The sequence below is a fragment of the Halichoerus grypus genome, chromosome 3 (genome assembly GCF_964656455.1).
Source record: "Halichoerus grypus chromosome 3, mHalGry1.hap1.1, whole genome shotgun sequence".
Classification (NCBI taxonomy): Eukaryota; Metazoa; Chordata; class Mammalia; order Carnivora; family Phocidae; genus Halichoerus; species Halichoerus grypus.
Window position 1 is genome coordinate 105590111 of NC_135714.1, and position 17062 is coordinate 105607172.

At 36.3% G+C, this 17062-nt stretch overlaps 1 long non-coding RNA gene across 1 annotated transcript in view; it reads left to right on the top strand.

Annotated features, from left to right (window-relative positions):
• Positions 1–9647, top strand: part of LOC118553249 (uncharacterized) — a 53758-nt gene extending 44111 nt beyond the window's left edge. Inside the window, exon 3 of the long non-coding RNA XR_013446160.1 lies at positions 9502–9647. This is a non-coding gene — a long non-coding RNA (uncharacterized LOC118553249). The remainder of the gene's footprint in view (positions 1–9501) is intronic.
• The last annotated feature ends 7415 nt before the right edge of the window (positions 9648–17062 follow it).

Sequence of the window (17062 nt, forward strand, 5' to 3'; positions counted from 1 at the left end):
AATCAAGGAACACTACATCAAAAACTAATGATCAATGTATGGTGATTAACATAACATAATAAAAAAAAGTAGAAGGCTTGGAAAAATAAATTTAAATTTTTTTTCTCTACATTGGGTACAGAAAGAAGTAGTAAAGAGGCTCTTAGAGAGGGGACATGTTTCCCCAGGACTGGCTTGCCTTCCATTCCTTCTGTAGCAAACCCAAACAGTGTGCACTTAAAACTTACTTCAGCAGAGGGTTTTAGCAAATGTCTCTTCAATCATCATCAACAAGTGAATGAATGTTCCGTTTGAAACCTTTTTCTTTTGTGAATAAATAATACTCAGCCCCGAATAGTCTCCCTTTCTACTTACGTCCCTCCAGTTATGTCGTAGTCACCTTTTTAACCTCATAAGGAAAGATATTTTTAATTTTGTAATTTGTACAACGTCTTGTGTAGTGCCATGTGTATAACCAATGTTTAATAAATGGATGAATAAAACACTAACCCAGATTTTCTTTTTTCCTCAATAGTTACCCCGGAATTTCAACACCTTACAAACAGACAGTAGTTTTGAGAAAACAGCCTGGTTTGCTGGACTCCAGACACTAAGCTGGAGGAACTTGTGCTACTTGGCATAGTTTGCAGTCGTGGTGCATTTTGAAAATGAAAGCACAGGGGATCTTCTTGAACATGTCAGAATTGTTTATTTTTTTCTTTCCTGTTGCTATTAATCATTGTCTTACTTTTGAAGATGTAACTTAGAAAAACATGTTTTATCTCACTTATATATAGAATCATGTATTCAAAGAAGTCCAAGTGATGATCAAAAACCCTCCAAGAATACAGTATCGATGGGTTCATAATTATATAATGCCATTGAATTCAGTTTTCCTTTTAGTATCTTACTTGACAGTTTTTTTTTCTTTCTTAAAAATTTTTTAAAAAATGACAAGGGAAAGGAGCAATTCAAGTATTTCTAATTGAAGTAGAAGCACTTCTTCTCAGTGATCTAAGCTTCCAAAAAAAAAAAAAAAAATCTGGAAAAAGAAGAGAATATTAAACACTGAGTAAAGTAGAAGAAAAAAAGAAATATAAATTAGAGATCAATTAAATAAGAAAAAAGTCAAAACCTAGAAAGATGAAAGAAACCAAAAGCTGTTTTTTGAAAATTTGTAAAAATCCAGCCAGGCTATTCAAAAAGGAATGAAATTAGAGACAGAGACAGAGATGGAGACAAAGATAGAGAGAGAGAGACAGAGACAGAGATGGAGACAGAGACAGAGATGGAGACAGAGATAATAAGACCTGAAGTTCTGATCCTGTTTCAGTATCTCTAGAACTGCATGGTGTCACTGCTCACATGGGTATTACAGAATAGAGGCAAACCTGGATGCTAAATCTCTCCTTTGTCAGACCCCCTCCGCAGGGGCTGGCTCACTGTTCAGAACTGCTCCGACTTGATTAGTTCAGAGGGTCCCTCTCTCCTAATTGGAACATTGCCTGAACATGGCTACTAATTCTTGTATCCTTCTCTCCAGCCTTGGAGTTTGCAGTTTTGCCTAGCTGGACTGCTTGCCATATTTATCGATCCACCTATGACTATAAAACAACCATTTGTTCCTTTGTTAACAGCGGATTTGCTTGTGGTATCTAGATCTGTTTCTTTGCCTATGAATGAAAGCGTTAGACTGTACATCATGGTTATTCGTTCTGAAAAACCACCCCGAATTTAGCAATGTAAGACAGCAAACATTTTATTATGCTTGTGGATTCTCTGGGTCAGGAGTTTGGAAAAGGGACGACATTGAAGGCTTGACTCTGCTCTCTAATGTCTGGGGCCTCAGCTGGGAAGACTGCAAGGCTGGGGTTGCCTTGAGGAATAGAGGCTGGAATCATCTGAAGGCTTGTTTATTCGAATACCTGGTCCCTGGGCAAGGAGAACGCCAAACTGGGGCAGCCAACCAGAGTGCCTCCGCTTGGTCTCTCCAAGTGGTTTGGCTTCTTAATAGCATGGTGACCTCGGTGTACATGCTGGCTCAGGAGTCCAGTGCAAAAGTTCTAGATAACAGGGTACAAATGGGATCACCTTTTCTGACCTAGCCTCGGAAGTCATGCAGCTTACCCTATGCCTCAATATGAAGCCTACCTATATTCAGAAGGTGGTTCATAGACCCTGCCATTTGATCAGAGTAAAGGTCTTGCTGTAGATGAATATGGGAGGTAGGAGATATTTGTGGAAACTCCAGTCTGCCACACTATCTGAATAGAACTGGCAATAGAATTTTAGCATCCATCTTCCTCACTCTGCCCTCATTTTCATCTCTACAGTGGCCTCCTTCACTTCAGCCACATTTTATGGTAATAGTTCAAAGAATCAAGTGGGATCAACTTTTATAATTACATAGTTGTGTGTGTGTATTTTCTATAGCTTTCCAGGGACAAAGAAGGAAATGTATTATTATAATTTTAAAGACTTACTGCTGGATGCTTGGGAGTAAAGCTGAATATAGAAAACACATTGCTAATCAAATTAACTTATAACATTTATTTTGAAAGTTTGATAATCAAGAAAAATTTTCTCCCTTTAATTGTAAAGTAAAAATCCAGGCTTATATTTTATTCAAAATATAAGGAGTCATAATAAGCCACTTTAAGAAAAATATTATGTATTTTAATTATTTTGTTCCAGCATGTGAATTTCAGTTGTAAGATAATTAAATGCATACTTAACCATCGTGTTCCCTCTTTCCTTCAGATACTACATGAGTACTGGGTCTGCAAGGGTGAATCAGATGTAGATTGAAGCTGTCTTTAATGGAGCATTTAGTCTAGCTGGGTAGGAGATACAGAAATAGGTAATGAGAGTTTTCATATAAGTAAATACCTAAATGAATATGCAAGTCGTGATAAGCAAAGGGAAGAAAAAGGTTCGGGTACCACAAGAAAGAATAAAAAGAAAAAGCCTATTTAGATTAGATGAGCCAGGAAAGAAATCATTGAGAAACTGACAGTTAGTTGGTACCTGAATGATGCTAACTAGTGTGGCAATTTTAGGAGAAGCTTTTAGGAAGAGGGAAGAACTTTTCCAGAGGATCTGAGTCAGATAAAACTCTGTTAGATTTTATTTATTTATGATTGATTTCAGGAACTGAAAAAGACAAAACATTGATGTTTGTTTTTTGTTGTTATTGTCATTGTTGTTTTAAGAGAGAAAGACAGGAGGGGGAGAGGGAGAGAATCTTAAGCAGGATCCAGGCACAGTACGGAGCCTGACGCAGAGCTCTATCTCACAACCCTGCGATCATGACCTGAGCCCAAATCAGGAGTCTGACACATAACCAAATGAGAGCCACTGATAAGTTTTCAACAGAGAAGAGAGGTGCTCACATCTTTTTCTCTGGCTGCCGCTATACAGAAAATAGACTGGGGCAGGGCAAGAATGGATCGGTCTTTGCTGATATGTTTGTGAGGATGAAAAGAAAAATTAACTGAGAAAAGAATTTATAAAGGAGAAGAAATGGAGGACCTTCGCAAATTTCCGAACTGCATAGAAATCACTGAGCCCATAATCTCATCTGAGAGGCATAAAGGGCTGTATGAGTCTATACACAATACCACAGGAGAATTCCCTAAGCTACTTGTAGATTTCCTGAATTCTTACCTCCTGCCTTTGCACACACTGTTAATTATAACTCCCAGAGAAAGCCCTCCTCTCTCTCATTATCTGTTGAAATCTTAACCATCTTTCAAATTTCGATTTAAATGCTTCCTCCTCCAGGAAAGGCTGATGCCCCTACCCAGATATTTCCTCTACCCCAACTCCAACTCTCTTGCACTTACTTTTTAAAAAAGTTATTATTAAAGTATAGTTGACATATAACTAATGTTATATTAGTTTCATGTGGACAACATAGTGATTTGACAATTCTATACATTAATCGGTGCTCACCATGGTAAGTGTAGTCACCATCTGTGTTTCTTATGTCATTTTTCTATTGACTGCAGACATAACATTTACTTTTATAGTGCACTGTTCTGGGTTTGATTCATTGTTGCAGACTCAAGGCCTAGCCATAGGCCAATATTTCCTGAATATCAGGAATTATTGAATGAAATTCAGGATATTCAGGAAATATTGAATGAACCAATTAATTTACAACTGAAATTTACATCCTGAAACATTATCACGAAAGTATATGATTTTTACTTTTTTAGAAGAGTGGGTTATTGTGATTCCTTTTTTCTTTTCTTTTCTTTTTTTTCTATTCCATATTTATTAATTAAATTCAATTAATTAACATATAATATGTTATTAGTTTCAGGGGTAGAGGTCAGTGATTCATCAGTCTTATATAATACCCAGTGCTCATTCTATCACGTGCCCTCCTTAACGCCCATCACTCAGTTACCCCATCCTCCCATCCCCTTCCCCTCCAGCAACCTCAGTTTGTTTCCTGAGATTAAGAGTCTCTTATGGTTTGTCTCCCTCTCTGATTTCATCTTGTTTTATTTTTTCCTCTCTTGCCCTATGATCCTCTGTTTTGTTTCTTAAATTCCACATCATATCAGTGAGATCATATGATAATTGTCTTTCTCTGATTGACTTATTTCCCTTAGCATAATACCCTCCAGTTCCATCCACATCATTGCAAATGGCAAGATTTCATTTTGTTGATTGTTGAGTAGTATTCCATTGTATATATATACCACATCTTCTTTATCTATTCATCTGTGGATGGAAATCTGGGCTCTTTCCATAGTTTGGCTATTGTGAACATTGCTGCTATAAACATTGGGGTGCAGGTGTCCCTTCGGATCACTACATTTGTGTCTTTGGGGTAAATACCCAATAGTGCAATTGCTGAGTCATAGGGTAGCTCTACTTTCAACTTTTTGAGGAACCTCCATACTGTTTTCCAGAGTGGCTGCACCAGCTTACATTCCCACCAACAGTGTAGGAGGGTTCCCCTTTCCCCACATCCCCGCCAATATCTGCCGTTTCCTGACTTGTTAATTTTAGCCATTCTGACTGGTGTGAGGTGGTATCTCATTGTGGTTTTGATTTGTATTTCCCTGATGCTGAGTGTTGTTGAGCATTTTTTCATGTGTCTGTTGGCCATTTGGATGTCTTCTTTGCAGAAATATCTGTTCATGTCTTCTGCCCATTTCTTGATTGGATTATTTGTTCTTTGGGTGTTGAGTTTGATAAGTTCTTTACAGATTTTGGATACTAGCCCTTTATCTGATATGTCATTTGCAAATATCTTCTCCCATTCTGTTGGTTGTCTCTTGGGACTGTTGACTGTTTCCTTTGCTGTGCAAAAGCTTTTTATCTTGATGATGTCCCAATAGTTCATTTTTGCCCTTGCTTCCCTTGCCTTTGGTGATGTTTCTAGGAAGAAGTTGCTGTGGCTGAGGTCGAAGAGGTTGCTGCCTGTGTTCTCTAGGATTTTGATGGATTCCTGTCTCACATTTAGGTCTTTCATCCATTTTGAGTCTACTTTTGTGTATGGTGTAAGGAAGTCGTCTAGTTTTATTCTTCTGCTTGTGGCTGTCCAATTTTCCCAACACCATTTGTTGGGAAGAGACTGTCTTTTTCCTATTGGACATTCTTTCCTGCTTTGTTGAGGATTAGTTGACCATAGAGTTGAGGGTCCATCTCTAGGTTCTCTATTGACTCCTTTTTCCATAAGCCATCTGCAATCAATCCCTACCATGTATCTTCAATAGTGCCTCTATATTCAATAAATTAAATTTAAATAAGACTCATATTTTAAGTTTATTTTAAAAATGATTAACTAGGATTTACTCATTTACTTGTATGTATTCCTTTCTTACTGCCATTCTAAAAGAAAATTTGTATCGATAAAAACTACATTAAAAATGACACATTGTTTTGTGCAGTGGCAGCATCGTAGCCAATGAGGTTTATCTAGAGCATGATTATTGCTAATTGAAAAATGACACACTCACAAAACAAAAGTAAAATCCATCTTAAATATCATTTTCCAGTCCTAGACATCACTTAGCTAAGTAAATTGGTTAAACTGGTGATAAATTTAAGTTATCATTCATTCCATCTCTTAATGCCTTTAAGTCTATTTTTATTATTCAAGTCTCCAGTTCAACTGAATCATTAGAGGGATTACTTGCAAGCCTAGAGTTCTGCAGTATTATGTAATATTACTTAGAGTTTAGGATTAAATCAATACATGTGAAAGAGATTAAAAAATAAAGAATGAGAAATCAAGTGGTACTTGTACAATAGAAACAACACAAAATATTTTGTATTTAAAATAAAATAAGATGTTTAATTTAGGAAGATGTAAAATTCATGTGCTAACAAGCACGTCATATGGTCCCTGAGGAATTATGACTAAATGACACATCCATACAGGAACTGATTGACGTTTTTTTCAAGGCTTGTTCAGTAAGATCCAAGCACCAGAAAGCCTCTCCTAGATACTGCCTTGAAATCTACTAAGTGTAACTTATAGTATATTTCCAGTATTCACATTTGCCTGCAAGTTTATTAAACTTAAGAAAGAAAGAGATAACACTCCTATTTCTTCATTAATAAGTAAGCAAATAAACAGCAGGCTTATTTGGATCTCTTCAGAATTTCTTCCTTTTGCATAAGTACTATTTGTGATTTTATAATGGCTTAAACATAGCTGTACTCAGTGCAGCATAAAAAGAAACAGCTATTTAGCGGAATGAGGGTTGAAAAAAGCAATGTAATAAGTCACATGATTCAAATCTCTTCCTGGTTCCCTCACTCCCAATTATGTAAGCTTGGACTATGTTTTTTAATAACAAAGAAAGAAGACCCGTTTTCTTCTTTTGTCACTTATACTGCTGGATCAATTAACCTTATTGTTTTGCTCCCTCTTCTCTTTCCATAGACTGCTTCCAAGTATAGGAAATGACAGTACCAACGTTCCACTTGGTCACTAGCCATGCCTCAAGACTTTCTCCGTGACCTTATGTGGCAATTTGCTTTAAAATTGTGGCCATTATTAGTTATATTTTTATCTAGGCTGATTGTGGATTAGTGTATTTGGAGGAAGGATTAAGTATTTTACCTGCTTGCATCAGAAGTATGTAAAGAGCACTTCTGGATAATATCAGGTAATAGATAATTAGTTTGGCACCTGACGAGAGTGAGGTCCAGACACTAGTATTTTATTACTTACTAACACAAGTGAGCATTCAGCTTTTGGGTCAGCTCAGATACCTGAAAAACAGCTACTCTGGCACATTTACAACCTGGTGAACAAATTTATGCAATTTTACGTCCCTCTGCTGATTTACCTGGAAAGACCATTATGTAAGATAATGAATTTAACAGATGAAAATGCTTTTGCACACTGTCACTTTATATCATAAGGTATGATTTAGCATTTTCTCACCTAAACATATCCATACTCATGTGGCCTTTCTTTTGAATTGAAGACTTTCCTTGATTAATTTTCCCTTGAATATGGTATATATTTAACCAGAGTATTTTTACCTAAGTCAAGTGCATGTATTAGCCAGACATCTTCAAATATTCAGGCTAAAATGGCAATGCAAACACAGAAATTATTTCTTTTTTCCTGTATTTGTACCTTGAAAGATAAGTGAAGCAGGGCAAGTACTGCATGGAGCACTGGGTGTTACATGAAAACAATGAATCGTGGATCACCACATCAAAAACTAATGATGTCTCAATTAAAAAAAAAAACAAACCAATGACACAACAATGAAATTAAAAAAAAAAAAACTAATGATGTATTGTATGGTGATTAACATAACATTAAAATAAAAATAAAATAAAAATAAAATAAAATAAAATAAAATAAAAGATAGGTGAAGCTCTAGCTAGTGTATTCCCTGAGATGGGGTTAGGATTGGGGTAAGAGTAGAGGTTGGCGTTGGAGTGAATAAGGAAAGTAGCAAAGAGAGGGTATTTTCTTCTTTCAGTATATCATACTTTTTCAGGAATGATGACCTGGGTTATTCATTTAGACATTCTAAGATTCACCAGTAAATCTAAGCTAATTAAACAAACACACTCACGGAGAGGGGGATAATTGGAACAAACTACAGAAAAGACTAAGAAATAGACTAAAAAGAGTCAAATAAAATTTTATTATTTTCTATTATTTCAGAAAAAAATACATCAATAGAAATTACAAACCAGCAAACACAAGAAGACAATTCATAGAAGAAATTAGAAACAGACACTTGAAGACTCTTTTGAAAAGATAGGGAAGACAAGAGTGAAGACAGGAGCGAGAGTGAAATTAAAAAGTTTACATTTTAAGTAAGCTCAAGTTACTTTATTAAGGAGTGGCTTTGTTTGTAACATCTGTTGGTGGGACCGATAACACTGTGATTTTTTTTAACTGTGTAGTCAATATACAAAAAAAAATGAGAGTTATAATCACTTAGGTATCTTTTATATTAAGATAATCTCTGAATGTCATTCTTGATTTTAATAGTTTTTAAACCATTATAAAAATAAGCATTAAGAGTGAGCAGTCAAGGAAGCAAATTGTTGCATTTGAACCTTGGCTTTACCTTTGACCATCTCAAGACACTTAACCTCCTATGCCTTAGTTTTCTTATCTGAAAAATGGGGTATAAGAATATCATCCATTTCTCAGAATTTCTGTGTACCTTAAATGAATCAATATATGTTAAACTCTTGGAAAATAGTGCTTACAACATAGTAACTATTATCTAAGTCTTATTACTATTTTTGGATGAAGTCTTATAATAGTGTATAGTATTGTCCCCGTCTTCAGAATCAAATAAATTATTTTTCTCTTCATAAGGAATCTCAATAATTTTGCAAGTTGTAGGGTATATCCTTGATCTTTTGTCCTGTTTATATTTTGGACTGAGGGGCAGGTGGTTTTTAAAAATTATTTAAATTATGGAGATGATGAGGCAATCATTTTGAGGAGTTCTGTTGTAGATAACTAGAAACAAAAAGAGATGGTTTGGGATTGTGGGCACAAAATCTTCATCTGTTCATTCTCTGAATGCAATTTTCTTTACTTTAAATCTCTTTGTCCAAGAGTGGTCAGGAAAAACACTGGGAATGAGTTTGATTAGAAATTGAAATAAATCTGCTGAAAATCTAAAATTCGTGTTGGTTTATCGCATTCTTTCTATAATCTAATGTGCCTCGAGGAGTGATACTGGATGATTAGAATTGCTGGTTTATGAAAGCAGCTGGTGTGGGTTTAACAGTTTAAAACTGCACTGAGAGCAGAAACCGACATCACATATGTTTTAGCTTAATCACATATGAGTTAGCTTAATCTCCTGATATGAGTTGAACTTATTTGGAAAGAGTTAATCAGAAGTCACAACGCATTCATGTGTGCAACAGTGACTGGCCATAGCATTAACTGACAAAGAGAAGTACATTATTGAGAAAGAATGTTATATTCAGTTTTTGTTTCTGGAATTCTCCATGTGACTTGCAACAAAAAAGTTTTGCTTTTTTTTCCCGCAACAATAGTAAAACAGCCATGACTGCTAATACTACTATACTACTATCTTTGCTACTATTACTTCCACCCAACCAACACTACAACAACAGTAGCCTTGGTTGATTACGTGACTGTGGACAGGCCCATGGTAAGTGCATTCTAAATATAATTTCACCTAATCTTTAAAAGGACTTTCCAAAGTAGTCACTCACAAACCCATTTTGGGGTGATAAAATTAAGGATCGGAACACTTAAATTATTAATCCCAAGTCATCCAAATCATAAGTAGTAGAGTTGGGATTTGAATCCAGTCTATATGACCACCAAACCACTTGCACTTTTTATTATACCAAAGATTCCCATAATTTTGTATTTCACAGGTCTTAAAAATGTCAAAGTAATTTGGAGTCCTTCATAGAACTAAGTCAGGATATTTTTTTAAATTATCAATTTTAACCTCAGAATAAACTGAATATATTGAGTTTTTAGTTTGCATTGATATGTTTCTATAACTGAATATATTTAGCCTTATGATGATAACTCAATACATTGTTCACATTTCTTATTTGTACACATACTGATGAGGACTCTTTTCTGGATTGGCACTGGCCTAATGATTTAACATTTGGGAAGCACTGTATGACACCACACTGACTCGATTGCTTCTGGCTATATGTTAACTCCATATTTTATATTAGAGGAATTATTGGAAAAGTTGTGGGTAAAATTACTCTGCCTATATTAGACTACATTTTCTCGTTTATTTCCATTATGCCATTATGATTGAGAAATGTGTTCCTATAAACAGTGATGTGGCTCTAACTCATAATACACATGATGCTTAAAGATCCTAGAGTCCTTATGATTTTCATAATGTGAGGTTGATATGCATTTGTTTTTAATCACTGAGACATGTTAAATAAATAGTCAGTCAATATGATTTCTCATGTTCTTTCTAAAGTAAAATATTTTAAATGTTAACATTTTAAATGTTTAAATCTTTTCATTTTTTAAAAGGTTTTGTTTGACTTCATGTAATTTGACATTGCAATTAACCTGGAATAACAGTATTTAGCAAGTTCCTTAAATTCCTTTATGACTTTTCAAAGAGCATATGTAGACAGCACTTGAATTTTTTAACTCTAAAATTGACACATAAGTGTACATTATTGTACACATAAATGAAGTATTTTCCAAAATTGTCTCTGTATATAAAGCCTAGTACATTTTTATGATTTTGCTTTTCTGATCTGTTCCTAGATTTTCAATATAGGATTTCTATGTTCTCTTTTACGATCAAGTATCGCTACATGGAGCCAGCTAATTAGCTGGTCTTTCTCAGAATAGTGACATAAAAGGACTAAGCTATGTCTACCAGCCTGAGGCCAGTATTGTGCATGATTTAAATACTCCTAATCTCTGCTCAGTGTAGCCCTGTGGGGGCTGAATCGTTGTGCTCACCAACCCAAATTCACATGTTTAACCCCTAATCCTTGATGTATATTTGGAGATGGGGCCCTAGGGAGGCAATCAGGGGTAGACGAAGTCATGGGATTAGTGCCTTTATAGATAGAGACACCGGATTGCTTGCGAGGACACATGTAAGACGTATAAGTCAGGAGAGAGTGCTCACCAGAACCTGACCATGCTGGCACCCTGATCTCCAACTTCTAGCCCCCAAAACTGTGAGAAAAAAGTCTGTGCTAAACCACCCAGTCTGTGCTATTTGTTATGGGGCCTGAGCTAAGACAACTGCTAAAATCTGTCTCTTTCTTCTGGCGTTTGAATGTTCATTAATCTTAAACTATCCCAAATTTAGCAATAAAAAAAAAAAATTAAACATCGTCAAGAACAGATCTTAAGCAAACAAGACAAAACCAGAGAGGAAGACAAACCGTAAGAGACTCTTAATCTCAGGAAACAAACTGAGGGTTGCTGGAGTGATGGGGGGTGGGAGGGATGGGGTGTCTGGGTGATGGACATTGGGGAGGGTATGTGCTATGGTGAGCACTGTGAATTGTGTAAGACTGATGAATCACAGACCTGTACCCCTGAAACAAATAATACATTATATGTTAATAAAAAAATAAAAGAATATTAAAAGAAAAGAAAGCATGGGGCATCTTCAAACACTTGTGGTGATGAGGAACTGGAGTGTTAGCAATTTATTTCAGGCTGCACTACCAACAAAGTCACCCACGTAGTCCAAGCTGGGCAGCTAGTCAGCAAACCTGCTTACAACTTGTATTTTCACCTTTTCAAATCTATTTATTAGGAAAGGAAGAGGTAGTATTTGTTTAAAGGGAATCTTCAAAATCGTGAAAAAGCTTTATTTTATTTATTTTAATTTATTGTTTCGGAGAGAGGTATAATTTCATGGCTAATAGTAAGCTTTAGGAAATTTCCGGCACAAACCAACTTAGATTCCCATATCGTTTAGATTTGAAGATGGTCTTGATATATCTTTAAACATTTTTTAAATGAAAATACGGCTAGATTTTAAAAACGCAAGACAATGTAAATAACAGGTAGCACGCAGTGCTTACTTTGTTCTAGATATTGTTATAGAAATTTATATATATTTACTTCTCACAGAAACCCTAAGAGGTAGATATTATAATTATTCCCATTTTATAAATGAGGAAACAGAGGCCCACAGACGTTAAGTCACTTGTGCAAGATCGTGTTGACAGCGAGTGGTAGAGCAGTAATTTGAACCTGGGCAGTCTGGCTTTAGACTCCAGCTTTTCACTACTATGCCACACCTGTGTCTTTTCCCTGTTCTGTCCTCTGCTCTGCCATGGCAGGAATGCTTAGTAGTAATTCCTTATATTTTTTCTGAACATGTTCCCTTTGGCATCAGTATCTTGATAATTGTCTTTTCCTAATATGTGACTTCGATTCCTTTAAAAATACTGTTTTTTGTCATTTTAACAATTTTAAATATTAAATGGATTCCTTTTTCCTTTTCCTGTTACTCACTCATTTCTCATGAATTGTTAATTGGTAATAAGTATTGAATGGCAAAGCCATTCCACTGTAGGAATCAACAGCGGTACGTGGAAATAGACTGAATATTCTACTCTCATTGGTAAGCCTTTCTTTAGTGTTAGAGGTATCAGGGCATCTTTTCCTGTTACCATTAACCATTAGATTTTAGATCTTTGTTCTGTTTTATATGTGTCACTCGTCAGTTTTTGTCTTTCTGTTTGGAAAAATCGGGTTAGGTCATCCTGCTCTCCACCTAGGGAAAGAGGATGCCATACTGACATCAGGGTATGTCGAAGTTGCTTATCATTATAAATTAATTTTAAAATTACTTGATTATTATGTAAATTTCCAAGTGTGACTGATAACAAAAACTATAATAGTGACCAACTCATGGGTTGTTCTGAGGACTGAATGAGCTAACCCATATGAAGTGCTAAACTAGTGTGCAGCGTGGTGAGCACTTGCCAAATAGTACCTGTCATTATTATTATTGTCGTTTTGGGGAGAGGGACTGATCAGGTGACTTTGAGTATGTTGGTGCCTATGATAGCTTTTATTTATTTTTTTAACAATGAAATATATACATTGGTATTCCGGCTTTAAAATAAAACCTAAAAAATAGCATTTAATTCTTATAATAACGTATAGGTTTATGTTCAACATAGGTCAATAAGACCTATTAAGACCTGGGTATCACCATTACAGACCTTTCAGTAACACTGGGGGAGAAATAACAAGCTCATATGAACAGTGAACACCATGCAAAAGTATATAATTAAGTGTGGTATAAGGATTGTGTGGTGTTCGGGAGAGTAAAAGCAATTCAACTGGAGTTGAAAAATTTATGAAGAGAGGTGCCTGGGTGGCTCAGTCAGTTGAGCGTCTGACTCTTGGCTTCGACTCAAGGTCATGATCTCAGGGTTGTGAGATGGAGCTCCATTTGGGTCTCCGTGCGGAGTCTGTTTCTCTCCCTCTCCCTCTGCCCCCTCCCCCTCCCTCTCTTGCACTCTCTCTCTCTAAAATAAATAAATAAATCTTAAAACAAAAAAGAAAAATGTATAAAGATCTTGTCATGGTAGTGCTGGAAGGTGAATTTTCCTTTTAAGAAAAGGGACTGTCTGGCGAAGAAGGAAAAATATAGGCATAAATATATACACAGAAATAATGTGGTATATATTTGTGGAATATTTGTAATACTAATGGGTAAATCATCATTGATTCTTATGTCTTTCTCTTTGCTTATAGCAGACACTAGGCAAAACTTTTTCCCATGAAGGAGAACATAATTTTCAAACAAATCCCAGATCATTTTTTCTGTCAGATTCGATGTTACTTTCTAACTAAATGCTGAAACTAATGGCTTTATAATGCTATTTTTGCAGACTTTTATTTATTTAAATACTCTCATAGCTATTAAATTACTACATTGGATCAGTCAGATGAAAGTATCTGTGCTTTGCTTTACAAATTTGTTTATATCAAAGGCTGCCTCTTCAAAAAAGAACAATGACCTTGGGGTGGGGTGATCATGTCATTCTATTCTAAATAGGTCTGTTTCTCACTTATAAATCAAAAGGGCAGGGTTGTGGACTTAAATGCGCAGAGAGTCCTAATTCATTCTAAAATATCCAGGCTGGCATTCATTTAGGAAAAAATATACAGAAAAAAAACAAAAACAAAAAACCCCACACAGAAACATTTACAAATGAGAGCAGTGTTTATACAGAAGAGTGGATTAAATAGGTATGAATGGATTTACACCTGCGTCTCCCTCCTCCTTCCCCTCTTTCTCCTTTTCTTCTTCCTCTTCCTCCTTTCTCCCTCTTCCTTCTCTAGTCTTTCTTCTTTGCGTCTAACCTAAATTATAATTATCTGAACTTCTACCAGTTTCATTTTCAGAGGTTAACTCCCACAAAACGTCTCCCAGCTGGAATTCCTCAGGCTGTGCTTTACCTGTGCTCAAAAACAGATTCCTCACCTGCTGTGGGTGCTGTCACCGTGCCTTATTTTCTTTCTTTTTTTTTTTTTTTTAAAGATTTTATTTATTTATTTGACAGAGAGAGACACAGCGAGAGAGGGAACACAAGCAGGGGGAGTGGGAGAGGGAGAAGCAGGCTTCCCGTGGAGCAAGGAGCCCGATGCGGGGCTCGATCCCAGGACCCTGGGATCAGTGACCTGAGCGGAAGGCAGACGCTTAACGACTGAGCCACCCAGGTGCCCCACCTTGCTTTAATTTCTTTCAGGTAATCAACTAGCTTCTCTTGTGAGTCTGGTATTTTCTGGAAAAGCTGTCTTCCATCATTAATCACCAGAGTGACCATTACCTTGGTCTTGGAGAGAAAAAAGAACACTCATTTCCTTGGGATAGTCCCCTTTTCTGTAATTTCCCACACATTGAGACCAGATCTAATTTTTAACAGGGTTTATTGAAGGTTAAGGAATAATGGAGAGAAGCTATATTAAGACATTAAGTTACGGCTACTGCCTGTCCTCGATCCACGTCTTGCTACAAAACTGTCTCCACGTGAGAGGGGCTACTCACTTCCCAAGCTTGGAGCCATTTCAAGCAAACAGGTGACAAACAACTGGGTCCTGCTTAGCTCATGCCAATCTCAGTCCAGTCCCTCTCCCATATTTCCCAACCAAAGATTAAAACAACCTTGGTGTCTAGACTCGTGTGGAGTTGCTTAATACATGTATTTATACATCTCCTGATCCCCTACAGATTTTGAGGCTGCTTTAGCAATATGGGAAATCTAATGCAAAATAAGAAATCGGGCTAGAGAAAACAAGGATAGAAGCAAGAAATGGGTGAGAGTGATGGGGAAAATAGTACACAGATATATATGCTATAACCTCCAAGGTTGATCAGAAATTTGGTCATGAGCTTTCTTTTAGGTAAAGAAAAAGTGGAGACATTGTTGTTAGTTATTGAGGTCTTAAAGAGTTGACTTGTGTGGACACTGCTAAAGAGAATACTGAGTAATAGAGAAATAACACAGAGAATGCAAGAAATTATGTCTTTAACTTGCCTAAAATAAAGTTACCATTTTATATCTCCTTCTCTATCAACATGCTAGTGTAAGACTCCATCATCTTATACCTGGATTACATAAAACTGCCTTCTAGTTAGTCTCCTCTTGTCCTATTATTGCAATTTATTATTTTTTTTAAAGCTTTATTTGTTTATTTGAGAGAGAGTAGGGGGGTAGGAGCAGAGGGAAAGAATCCCAAGCAGACTCCCCACTCAGCACGGAGTCTGATGTGGGTGGAGCTGGATCCCACCACCCATGAGATCATGACCTGAGCCAAAATCATGAGTCAGACATTTAACCAACTGAGCCACTCAGGTGTCCCTAACTCATTATTTATATGGCAGGTCTTCAGTAGTGTCTTTTTTCAAAACTTCGATTAGATCACATTAGTTTAATGGGAAATCTTTCTGATGGTTTTACATTATGAGAAGAATAGAATCCAAACTCCACATTGTCACAAATGCTCCATGTGATCTGGCCCTTGCTTACCTTTCCAGCACCATTTCGAACACCCTCTCCCCACTACCACACTCTGCTGTGACCACACCAGGCTTTATTCAGTTGCTGGAACACACTAAACTTGCTTCTCCTAAACACTAAGCTCCTTTAGTCACATAGCATGCCCCAAAGGCAAGGATACATATTTTAGGTTTTTATGATCACACCCATGTTCTGGTACCAAAACCTTCCAATTATCTATGGCTGCATAATTAGCCATTCCCAACTTAGTAGCTTAAAACAACAATTATTTATATAGCTCATGAATATGTTTGAGTAGGTTTTAGCAAGGAAGGTTTGTCACTGTTCCATTCAGTATTAGCAGAAAAAGGGTTTGAAAAAATTCAATAACAATTTTCTAATTAAAAAAATTCAGTCAGCAAGGGAAGGAGCTAGAGGAGCTTCCCCAACATATGATAAAGGGCATATGTGGAAAAAACAAAAAATCCCCCAAAACACATCTAATATATGTTTATTGTTGAAATAGTAAAACCTTTTCCCCCAATAATCAGGAAGAGGTCAAAAGTCCATTCTCACCACTTCCATTCAACATTGCAGTAAATGTTCTAGAAAGTACAGTAGGGAAAGAGAAGAAAGAAAAAAAGAAAGAAAAGCCAATTAACAATAGGACAAGAAGAAGTAAAATTGTTGTTATTCCCAGATGACATGTTTGCTTACATAGAAACCCCTATGGTATCTGCCCCCCCCCAAAAAAATTCCTGGAACTAGTAAGTGAGTATAATAGTTTCACAGAATACAAGCTCTATACACAAAAATGATGGTATTTTTCTATATTTGTAACAAGAAAAAACTTTAAAGTATCTTTTTCTGTGGCATCAGAAATCATATAATGCTCCAGAAAGAATTTCACATAAATGTTGTAGCAGACACAACATAAGTCGACCTCAATGTGCTATGCCTTGTATCATACCTTCCCCTTTAGTGTGGGCAGAACCTGTGGCTGGCTTCGAACCAATATAAGATGGCAAAGGTGATGAGATGCCATCCCCCTGATTAGGTCACTCTGTCTTGCCAGCACATACTAGAAAGTTTCTTCTTCTGGTCT